Source organism: Spinacia oleracea, chromosome 6 (assembly GCF_020520425.1).
Source record: "Spinacia oleracea cultivar Varoflay chromosome 6, BTI_SOV_V1, whole genome shotgun sequence".
NCBI lineage: Eukaryota > Viridiplantae > Streptophyta > Magnoliopsida > Caryophyllales > Amaranthaceae > Spinacia > Spinacia oleracea.
In genome coordinates, this window is record NC_079492.1 from 76,915,369 (window position 1) to 76,927,819 (window position 12,451).

The window sequence follows — 12,451 nt, forward strand, 5'->3', positions numbered from 1 at the left end:
CTGCTTTCCTCGCCCTTTTTATGAACTGTTAAACTAACCTAATCTGATTGTTCTATCACGCCTAACAAATATAATATTTTTGGGAAATCGGATTATCATGCTAGGTCCCTTAATGCTATTTAAATCAGATAATCACGATCGAATTAGTGTTATATGTTGCATATTGCTAAAATCAAGTCAGATTAGTTTAATAGTTAACGCATGTCCCTTCAGTTATTTATGCTGAGCTAGTAAGGATATCCTGCCTCTGGAGTTATCGACGAGCGAATTACTCCTCTCGGTAGTTACAGTCCCCCGAACCCTCAATCTCTACCTTGCGGGTGTATATTGAGAGATCCCCACACCAGGGATCACGAGGGAACCTACGGCCGTCGTGGTCAAACATAATTGCACTCCTTTTATGTCACGATAACCGGGTTTTGTCAGTTTTTCTCATTGTCGTTAAAAACTGAATGGCGACTCCTATATTACTAGTCAATTGGGTGTATACTCACAGGAAATCCAATTACACTTGATTGAATAAAAAGAATCGTAACACCCAATAGGGACAAGGTCACGCATTAGCCTCGCGCTTTTTCGACCCCCTCACACCAAGCCTCACAATGCTGGTCTTCTACTCGCCCGCTCCAGTGAGGAGACAATATGGCTTGAAACAGGAGATCTCGGACTGTACTGAAGAGAACCCGAAACCTATTGTGCTGAATGCGAGTCGACTTGAAGTTTGGAGGCGGTATTGGGTTGCCAAACCATCCTTGAGTATCCAGTTCCCACCTGAGTCAGTTACTCTGTCTGCGGGGTATATTGTATGGATGAGAGGCCTAAGCCAGAGGGACATTTCTTTCTCCGGACCAGCTAGAGTCCGAGGTTCTAGAGCTAGACGTCCTGCATCAACTGACTATGAGGATGGTGACGGGAGTGTGTCCCATCCGGTGCTTGACCGTTCAGAATCTAAAGGAGGTTCGTCGTCCTCCCGTCTTGGAAGGCTTGCAAGTTCCTTCACCCGCCGCTTGGGCAAAGGGAAGATTGATGATTGATTGCGGGAGGAGCCAGGGGATAGTACTCAAGGTGCCAAGACTCGAGAGCATAGTCGCCCGACCCTAGATCTTTGTAGGCTAAATGTGTTTGGAATGAATTGTGTTTGGAATGTGTTTGGAAGATGTGTTTAGGAAGTGAAAAGGCTTTTGAACTTTGCTTCACTTGATCCTGACTTTGTATTTGAATTAGCTTTGAAGGCCTTAGGGCCAGATAAAGAGTTATTGTGTTAAATTCCGCTTGAACATGCTTTGCTTTGAATTGGCACATTTGGAATAAAAACAACAATTTTGAATTTTGGTTTGATTTGATTTTTAGGATGCCCTTAATTGAGGAAATTTTGAATTTTTTGTATTAAAGTGGCCGGGCCTCAAAATGAGGTTGCCTACGTGTCCCGTTAGGGAATCAGGCCGGACGTAGTTCTGACTACCTTACAGGACTTGAATTTGGATTCTTGTATTTGAACATGGAACTTAGACATAGAACTTCTTGAGTTGATTGAAGTTGGTCAGAGATCTGAATTCCTTTCCGTAGACGTCTGTTAGTTCGACTGCTCCCCCGGAGAGGATTTTCTTGACAATGTATGGGCCTGCCCAGTTGGGTTTGAATTTTCCCCTTGGGTCCATGGTGCTTTTGCGAAGGGCTTTCAGGACAAGCTCGCCTTCCTTGATGTATCGGGTTCTGACCCTTTTGTTCAAATGTCTGGCCACTCGGCGCTGATAGACTTGTACATGGTGAGCGGCTTGAAGCCGTCGCTCATCGAGCATGACTAGTTCGTCATATCTGGCTTGTACCCATGCAGCTTCTGGGATTTTGCTTTCGAGGACTTTCCTTAGAGAAGGTATCTCTAGCTCGATAGGTTGTACTGCTTCCATTCCATAGACCAATGAGAACGGAGTTGCACTTGTTGAAGTGCGAATTGAAGTTCGATATCCCCACAATGCGAAATGCAGCTTTTGGGGCCAGTCCTTGTAATTGGTAGTCATTTTCATGATGATGGTCTTGACATTCTTATTGGCTGCTTCGACTGCCCCATTGGTTTGTGGGCGATAAGGTGAAGAGCGATGATGTTTAATCTTGTACTCGGTGAATAGATCTTCACACTCTCCTTGAAAATGGGTTCCCTGGTCACTGATGAACTCGTGAGGAACGTCGTATCTGCATATGATGTTTTCTTGTATGAACTGGGCCACTTTCTTGGAACCCAATACTTTGAATGATCTGGCCTCGATCCATTTGGTGAAATAGTCGATGGCGACCAGTATGAACTCATGACCCCCGGTGCCTGTTGGAGTGACTTTGCCGATGACGTCGATACCCCAGGCTGAGAACGGCCATGGTGATGATTGAGAGTATAGTAGTGAAGGAGGAATGTGCTTCAGATTCGCACACTTCTGACATGTAGGAAATTTCTTGACAAAGAAGTAGCAGTCCCGTTCGAGGGTAGTCCATTAGTATCGTGCCCTGACGATCTTGAGGGCTAGCATTTTCCCATTCATGTGGGTGCCACAGACTCCTGCATGTATGTCGTCCATGACTCTTTGAGCTTCATGCTTCTCAACACATCGGAGGTTAGGACCGCCAAGGGACCTTTTGTATAGAATGCTGCCTTCCATGACGAAGTTGGCTGATTGTAGTCGTAGAGCCCTTTGATTTTTGCTTGAAAAGTGCGGGGGATACTCTGAATTTTGTAGATACCTTTGAATGTCTGTAAACCAAGGCTCATCTTCGTCTTGCTCGACGTTGTCAATAGCATGGACATATGCTGCTTTTTGACGTGTTCGAATTGTAAGTGGCATTTCAGCCATGCTGCTTGGAATGTTGATCATTGAAGCCAGTTTTGCCAGTGCATCGGGGAATTGATTCTCCTCTCTCGGGAGGTATGTGTAGCGAAGCTCTTCTAATTTTTCAGACAACTGTTCGAGATATGACTGGTATGTAGCTAAGCTCTCGCTTCTTACTTTCCATTTGCCGGAAATTTGATTGATGATTAGGGAGGAATCCCCGTACACTCGAAGTTTCTGGACGCCCAGTGCTGAGGCGGCTTCCAGGCCCATGATGCATGCTTCATATTCTGCCGCATTGTTTGTGACGTTGAATTGTAGTTTTGCTGATATCGGAATGTGTGTGCCGTCTGGAGCTACTAGGATTACCCCAACACCACATCCGTTCTGGTTGGAAGCACCGTCAAAATGCATTGACCAACTGTCATCACTGGTCATTAAGATTTGCTCGTCGGGTAAGTCGTAATCTTCCTCTTCTACCTCGACAGGACAGTCGGCTAGGAAATCTGAGACTACTGAACCCTTGATAGCCTTCTGTGGAATGTATTTAAGGTCGAATTCTTCTAGCATGACCAACCATCTGGACAACCGCCCGTCGAGTGCTGGTTTTTCGAATAGATACTTGAGAGGATCCGCTTTGCTGATCACATGTATTGTATGGGAGAGCATGCAGTGCCGTAGTTTCTTTGTGGCCCAAACCAAGGCGATGCTGAGTTTCTAGAGTTGAGTGTATTTGGTCTCGTACTCGATCATCTTTTTGCTTATATAGTATACGGCTTGGCTGGCTTTAGTACTGGTGGGTTGGAAAGGTAGCTCTTGATTGTTTCGAATGCATGCTGACAGTCGTCAACCCACACCTTGGGCTCGCTTTTTCGGAGCTTTCGAAATACTGGTTCACTGATGATTGTGAGTCTTGAAATGAACCTGCTGATATATTGTAGTCTGCCGAGAAAACCCCAAATTTCCTTTTCATTCGTTGGTGGTTGCATCTCGAGAATTGCTTTGATGTTTGAAGGGTCAGCCTCTATGCCTCGAGAGCTGATAACATATCCGAGTAACTTGCCTGACGTTACCCCGAATGCGCACTTTTGATGATTGAGCCTCATGTTGTATTGTCTGAGCCTGTTGAAAAACTTTCGAAGTACCGAGGTATGCTCGTGCCGTTCTTTTGATTTGACAATCATGTCGTCGACATATACCTCGATTTCCTTGTGAATCATATCGCTCATGATGGTTGTGGTTGTTCTTTGATAAATTGCCCCTGCGTTCTTTAGTCCGAACGGCATAACTGTATAGCAATATGTACCCCACTGAGTGATGAACGTTGTCTTCTCCATGTCTTCCTCTGCCATGGGAATCTGATTGTAGCCTGCATACCCTTCCATAAAAGAGAGTAAGGCATGATTTGCGGTGTTGTCGACCAAGATATCGATGTGAGGCAATAGAAAACTGTCTTTAGGGCTGGCCCTGTTAAGATCCCTGTAGTCCACACACATTCGTACTTTGCCATCTTTCTTTGGAACTAGGACGACATTTGCAATCCATTCTGGATATTTTGCTTCTCGAATAAACCCGGCCTCTAGCTGCTTGGAGACCTCTTCTTGAATTTTGAGGGAGACATCCAGTTTCATGCGACGGAGTTTCTGCTTGATGGGTTTTGAACCTGGAATAAGGGGAATTGTATGCTGACCGATGCTTGGATCAACCCCTGGCATATCATGATAGGACCATGCGAAGACGTCTACATAAAGTAGCTTGATAAGATCGTCCCGCTCTGCTTGAGAAAGAGTTAAACCAATCTGAACTAGTTTTGAGTCACCGTTGTTAGAAAGGTTGATTTTTCTGTTTCCTCAATTACGGGCGTCCTGTTTTCATGATTTTCGATAGCTTTTAGAAATTCAACGTCAGTTTCTTGTAAAGCAAAGTTGTTTGGATTAGGATTGTGTTTTGAATTAGGACTCGAAGAGTAAGTAGAAATTTAAGTGTATTGAAATCAGCAATCATTACATCGACTGTTTTGACTTGAAGCTCGGCCTTTAGAGGCTCTTGATTGATGCAAGACTCTAGTTCTAGACACTTAGACTCAATGCTAGACTCAGATCCAGACTCATCCTCAGACTCGGACTCGCTCATCATAGATCCTTCGGCCACAGTAATCTTGAACATTTTGCCATTGGGAGCAGTTATCTTGAGAGACTTTCTCCAGCCATTGACCATCTTCTTGCTTGGAGTAATTAGGTTAGATGGGTCGAAATCTTCGATTTGAGTGATCATTTGAACCATGGCGTCTTCGGAAATGATTGGGGTTATTTCCTGGCCAAATAGCAGACCAAAAGCTGATGAGTCAAGGCATTCAGGGGAAGCCTTGTCTTGTATTGGAGGAGCATCCTCTAGAAAGTGGTAGTCTTGAAAGATCTCGAATCCAGGGAATGATCCCTTTTGAAGAGTCATAGAAAGGTTCTGGGAAGTCGAAGTATAAGTCATCCTCTCCTTCTTTCACGAATTGCCCATTGAGTTTGAGCTGATGAGGAGGTATTTTGAATTGATCATTGCCAGCTCGACGGCCTTTAGCTTAGCCTTTTGCTGCTTGTCATCGAACTTAGTCGGCTTGTATCCCAGTCCGCAACAGTTAGTCTGTCTTTGGGCCTTGAAAGGAGATTCGGTGGGCGGTGGCAGAGTAGTGCCCAAGAAGCGTCCACGCTTGATCATCATGCGTTTTGCCATGGGATTCATTCTGGATTCGATGGCTCCAACTTCAGCACTGAATCCCCAAAGGTCTTCGTCGTTGTCATCATGCTCGATTAATATCAGAGCCTTGTCGGCTATTTTGGTCCTTGGATGGGACGCATGCAGGGTAATGACGTTTCCTTGGACCTCCATTCGAACTTTCTGGTGGAGTGAGGATGGTACTGCTTTGAGGTCATGGATCCAAGGTCTTCCCAATAGGAGATTGAAACTGGCTTTGATGTTGAGCACTTGAAAGCTCACTTTTCGCTCGATTGGCCCTGTGCGGAGTAGTAGAGTGAGAGTTCCCATTGCTTCCCGGCGAGTGTTGTCATAGGCACGAACACCTTGGGAGGAACTAGAAAAGTCACTAGGGGTGAAACCCAGATTTTTAGCAGTGCGGAGAGGACACACATTGATGGCTAATCCATTGTCCACTAGAGTCATGGGGATGATCTTGTCTTTGTATTCGACAGTCAGATAGAGAGCCTTGTGATGGCCTGCCCCCTCAGGTGGGAGGTCTTCATTAGTAAAGGTGATTCCTTCTTCCAGATTTGTAAGCAACCCGATCAATTCGTCAGGAGTGACTTCTGGGGTAACATTCAATTTGACCAAAGCATTGATAAGAGCAGTGCGGTGTTCCACAGAGGAAGCCATGAGTTGCCAAATATTAACCTCTGTCTTAGTGCGCTTCAATTGCTTGATTAGAGGGTTCTCCTCGGTGGGTAGAGGAACATTAGTTGACGGTGTCGTTCTGTTGGCTGGCTCTTGAATTCGACCAGACCTAGTCATGACTTGAACACTGTTTTCCGCCTTGGGGTCCAAGTACCAGTCGGCGCTCACGATTTCTCGACATTCATCATCAGAGATGTTTTCGATAGGAGGGTCCTGATATGTGTCTTCATCATCGCTGGCCCAGATCCCGCAAATATCTCCTTGAGGTAACCCAGATTCCGAGTTTTCACTTGGCTGCACAAGGTGTGGCACAGGCCTTTGGTTGTGAAATATTGCCTCTACCTCGAATGGGCCCACAGCATGGAAAAGAGTTTCTTGATTGTCTTCGAGAGCCCTTATGCGAGCCTCCGCTTCCTCAATGCGTTCATAGAGCTCTGCTACAGCTGTTGCTAGTGAAGTCATCTTGAATAGGATTTTGAGAGGAGGAGTCTGAGCACCTATTTAGGACATGATTTTGAACTTTAGAACTTGAACTTCCCGACACATGGTATGATTCATATGCAATGAATGACACCTAGACTTGACCCTAAGTGCCACTCCAAAGATTCGGGATTTTGGATTTCGTACTTGTATTCGGGATTTTCAACCCGTTGGAAATGTTTGAGAGGAGCGTTCATTCTTTTGTCAAGATTGACTCTTTGTACTAGACTTGGAATGTCGAAAAAGAATATTTCGACCTATTGGAAATTGGACTTATTTGAAGGGAATTTCAACCCGCTCGGGAATTTGGAAATTGGACTGTACTAAAAAATTGAATTTTGTATTATTTCAAGGGAGTTTCAACCCGTCAATATTTTAGGGGAATTTCAACCCATTGGACTTGGAGTATTTGAAGGGAATTTCAACCCAATTGAAAAGGGAATTCACTTTGTATTATTTCAAGAGAATTTCAACCCGTCAATATTTTAGGGGGATTTCAACCCATTGGAATATTTGAAGGGAATTTCACCACGCTCAAGAATTGGAGTTTGTATTATTTCAGGGGAGTTTCAACCCGTTAGAAGATTGGACTTGTATTATTTTAGGGGAGTTTCGACCCGTGGATAGAATTTGAACTTGTATTATTTCAGGGGATTTTCAACCTGTTGAATGGAATCTCGAACTTGTATTATTTCTGAGGAGTTTCAACCCGTGGATAGAATTTGAACTTGTATTATTTCAGGGGATTTTCAACCCGTTGAATGGAATCTCGAACTTGTATTATTTCTGGGAGTTTCAACCCGTTGGAAATGTTTTGCATTTTGTATTGGGGAGCAATGGAAAGCAAGATTTCTTTGTAGCTTGAAGATGACTTTGGAATTTGAATTTGGCTTGAAGTTTGAACTTGGAAATGGAAAGGACGCACTTTTGTATGAGGCTTTGTATTTGGAAAATCCGGCATTATGCCGCCGTGGATTTGAAACATTGAATTTAGGAACTTGAAAGTCCGGCATTATGCCGATGTGGACCTGGAACCTTGAAGTATAGGACCTTGAGGTTTGAAATATAGAATAGAAAAGTCGGTATTATGACGGCATGAATTTGGAATTTGACCCTTGAAGCTTTAAATTTGGAAGGTCGAGTTGGAAAGTTGGCATTATGCCGGTATGGGCTCGGACATTTGAACTTGAGACTTTGAAATTGGAATTGGCAACTTGAGTTTGAGGTTTGAAGACTTGAATGTTTGAAATAGGAAGTCCGGCATGACGCCGTTGGATTTGAACTTGAAACTTGAGACTCGAAATTTGAACCAGAAAATCCGGCATTATGGCGCCGTTGGATTGAGTCTCGACTTAAAACTTGAAACTCGAAATTTGAATTTAGAAAGTCCGGCATTATGGCGCCATTGGATTTAGATTTGAAAATTGAGGTTCTAGAAAATTCGGATTTGAACTTGAAACTCGAAATTTGGACTAGAAAATCCGGCATTATGACGCCGTAGGATTTGAATTTTGAAAATTGAGGTTTGGATTTGAAAATTTGGATTGAATTTGAAACTCGAAATTAGGACTAGAAAATCCGGCATTATGACGCCGTTAGATTTGAACTTTGACTTGAAAACTTGAGGTTTGGACTTGAAAATCCGGCATTATGACGCCGTTGGATTGAATTTTGAATTTAGAACTTGGAATTTGGACTTGAAAATCCGGCATTATGACGCCGTTGGATTGAATTTTGAACTTGGAACTTTGGAATTTGGACTTGAAAAATCCGGCATTATGACGCCGTTGGATTGAATTTTGAATTTGGCATTTGTGCGTGAGGCGTGTTTAAGGGTTTTAAATCAAATGGAGTGACACTCTTAAAGACCCTAAAATCGGCGATTTAGATGCATGAGGTTTGAATGATGCTCCTAGGGGTTTGGCTTCCTAGTTGGAGGCTAATTGGTTTTGGCAAGCTAGAACTCGAGGTTAGCCATTCACGCGTGCAAAGACATCCACACAATGCACAAGTAGCACGTTGTCACACTAGTCATGAATATGAATGCGACATGCAAAGTTCTCAACCTAAGGTCGGTCTAAGTTTTGTATGATGCAAGTGGTCGGCTTTGTGTCAAAAGGTACTCGGCTAAGAGACAGATCCGGCGACAAGCTTTCACATCCCCCTAAGGGAAGTGTGTGTCGGCAGACGGCCTCCATACTTGACTTCGGGAATGTCAAGTAAATGCCAAGTTTCGGTAGGCGCGGAAATGGTCACACACTTTGGTCGGGAACCGTATGGAGAGTCACCATTTCGTTGCCCCCGGGGCTAGCCCGAATGTGGAACACATCCGTTTGGGCAAAGGTAGAAATTCATTTTGCACAATATGGTTTTCAAAAAATGCATGAAATACCTAGAAATTGAAATTGAAATTGAAATCGTACTTGAATTTGTATTTGTAAAGCTCGTTTTTCGGCACTTGTTCACGAGGTTTGGGAGCGTCCTTCCAGATTCAAAAATAGACTAACTCCCAACACAAAAAGTTAAGAAAAAGTGGGCGACGAGCCATAGTGAGCCACTGTCCTGGATGCAGGCAGTGGCGTTGGGCGCAGGGGCTGCGCCTGGTGCCAGTGCTGGCATCCAGTACTTAAGCAGATCAGTGGCTTGTTGCTCGAATTCTGCCCGCATTTTCGAATTGAAATTAGTAGATTCCCCAGTGGAGTCGCCAGAATTGTATGGGGTTTTTTTGTGCAAAACTTTTACAGAAGGTTAAGCCTTAACCATTGTGAGCGCGGCCATGCATTTTACAATATCTAACTCTCCGAGAGGCCTTGTTACACAACAACACCATATCCCAACAAAGATAGGAGGACAATCCATTCTTGCAATCTATGAACACTCACTTTGATTCATAGTACGCCCAATAACTGCTTTTATAGCCTCCTTTTACGGTACGACGTTTAGCTAGCATCAAAGCGAACTAATTCTCAAACGAGCAGACATAATCGCTCATGTTCTGAGGAATGGTTCTAATCACCATTAATGAGAACTACTTATGACATGACTTTAATCTCTTAAAGTGGTCTCATGGTCAATCTGATACAAGATCCAATAAATATCTATGCAAAAGATTCAGACGTCCAGTCAAACTAGTTCCAAAAACAGAACAAAAAATCTACTTGCAATCTAATCTTCATTTAAAGATAGAACGGTTCGCAGACCGTATTTAACTATCCTAAATGGCCATGCTAGTCACTTGGAGTACCTGCATTACATAAAATATATATTCTAGCATTCACCCATTCGTATGCTAAAACGAATGGCCCATATAATTATGCAAGTATTTCCGTGAATTAATTAAAATTCACGTTCACATAAACGCGTCCTAAAAGATTAATCAATTTCCAAATTATTAATCCTTAGACTTTATTCTAATTAAAATTAAATTTAAATAAAATAATGCGACCAACGAAAAATAATTAAAATACTTATTTCATTTTGTAGGGGGTTTTTTTGTGCAAAACTTGTTCCCCGTTCTACAAGAGGGGCGGTTCTTTAGAAAACCGTAGAATTTTTGTACCTCGAAGGAGTCGCCACCAAACATTGTTTAAAGTCTCGTTTGGAAAGACCGCAAGTGACTCTATTTTGGATAAGGCCTTGAATCCTTGAAACAGATGGGTGAGATCCGGGCACGGGAACAAAAATGCTTATTCCGCGAGCTTTAGAAATATTCAAGTACGTTGGCACAACATTTTTTCGAAAATATACCCTAGATTAGACTATGTGGGTTTGAATTTAGAGCAAATTGAATCTCTAATTGTATGGTGGTCACTTTGCTTTAAAGATTGATTTAAGGAACCTAAGGCCGGTTTGTCCAAAAATATATTTGTTAAGCATGATGTAACCTTTGTATTTTGTTGTATTTAGCATGTTGGTGATGAAAGCAATAAAGCAAATAAAGCAACATCACAATACTAAATAAAGTGCGGAATTAGTAAATACAAGACCCCCTAGAAAAGGACTAGGGAGTAGGTCCACATTGCCTAGAAATGGACTAGGAAAGTAAAGATGCGGAATTGAAAGTGCGGAATTGAAATTGCGGTATTGAAATTGCAGTATTGAAATTGCGGTATTGAAAGTGTGATATTGAAATTGCGGTATTGAAAGGTGCGATATTGAAATTGCAATATTGAAAGGTGCATAATTGAAATTTGTACTTGGGCACATGAGATTCGAACGCCAAGCGGCTCCTTAAAAAATAAGTGCGCCCGACACGAATTCAAAGCCAAAAATCTCAACTTGGGAGAGGTTGCTCAACCCAAATATCCTAGATTTTGCATGTTAAACTTGAACTTGAAAGCTTGAATATTGAAGTTTTGAACTTGAAATAATTGAAATTTGAACTTGAAATGATCCTAGTTTAGGGAAATAACTATGAACAACCCTAAACATGGTAGGATCTTGAAAATTGAAAACTTGAACTTGTATATTGAAAATGGAGTTTTGACTCTCAAAAGACTAAACCTTTAAATGTTAAAAGGTGTCATCTTTGATTACCCCATGTTTGAAGGTGATTGTAAACAACTTGGACATCCTTGAATCTTGAAAATTTGTATTTTGTATTTTGAAAAAGTTTGTATTGGAAAATATGTATGATTGTTGCAAGTGGTGTTTTTTAATGATTAAAAAACACCAACTTGCTAATCATTTAGAAATCAAAGCAACATAGTTGATTAGAATGGGATTCAGATTTACCTAGTTAGGTTTAGGCAAGACCTCCCAATTGCTTTTGAATTTAGGAATTTTGTATGTGTTTTTGAGGAGTTTTTGAGTTGTATTTTGAGCGTAATTTCGAAATTACGACGTTGTATTGTTTTTCTTCTCCCCATTATGCTGAAAATGAGGGGTATTTATAGGGGAAATGGATGCAAGACGCCATCATACGTCAGCGCAGGGCGCTGGACCAGCGCTGGGCGCTGGTGACGTGGCTTGAATGCTGCCAAAGCAAGGACGCGGCTCCGTCCTTGTTTCGTCTTGTAGTGTTGTACCTGTTGTACGAATAGTACTAGGTTTGGCGTTTTGTATTTGCTTAGAGGTTAAGGCATCATTTAGCGTCTAAAAACAAGCCTTTCTCGGGTTTTGAATTCCGGTTTTACGGGACGGGGCCCGGCATGCTCGGTTTTGTGGGTCGGCGCCCGAGTTTGACTTGCCTTATATTATTTTGAGTGGAAAAGTCCTAGTAAAACCAATGGGATGGTCTACTAGATGAGATTGTACTTGGATTTTGAAATTCGATTTGGAAAGTTGTATTTTGTACCGAGAGCCGAAAGGGGAACGCTCTCGGGGGTTGGATTTTGGATCTTGAATTTTGGAAGCACTCTTAGCAATTGGGATTTCCGCCTAGAGTTATTCCAATCACCTAATAAGGATAATGGTATCGTCATCATCCCAAAGGGGAGACACAAATTAGGTGTCTACACATTTTTAATTTCATTTAGTGGCTCCCATTCAAACCAATAATTATTTGGGATAATTAATTATTAAATATTAAATTAAAACTCGTGGCCTAGCCCAAGTAAATAAAATATTAAATTAAATATCCCGTTAGCCCAAATTAATGCAAACATAGCCAAGCCCAACGAAATAAACAAATAAAAAAAAAGTTCATGTGCTTGCTTGGGCTAGGCTTGCGCCCAGCCCAACGCAGCACGGTGTGGCCTACAAGGCACACGAGCAATGCCCCCACACCCCGCAGCCATGCACACGTGCCCACAGCT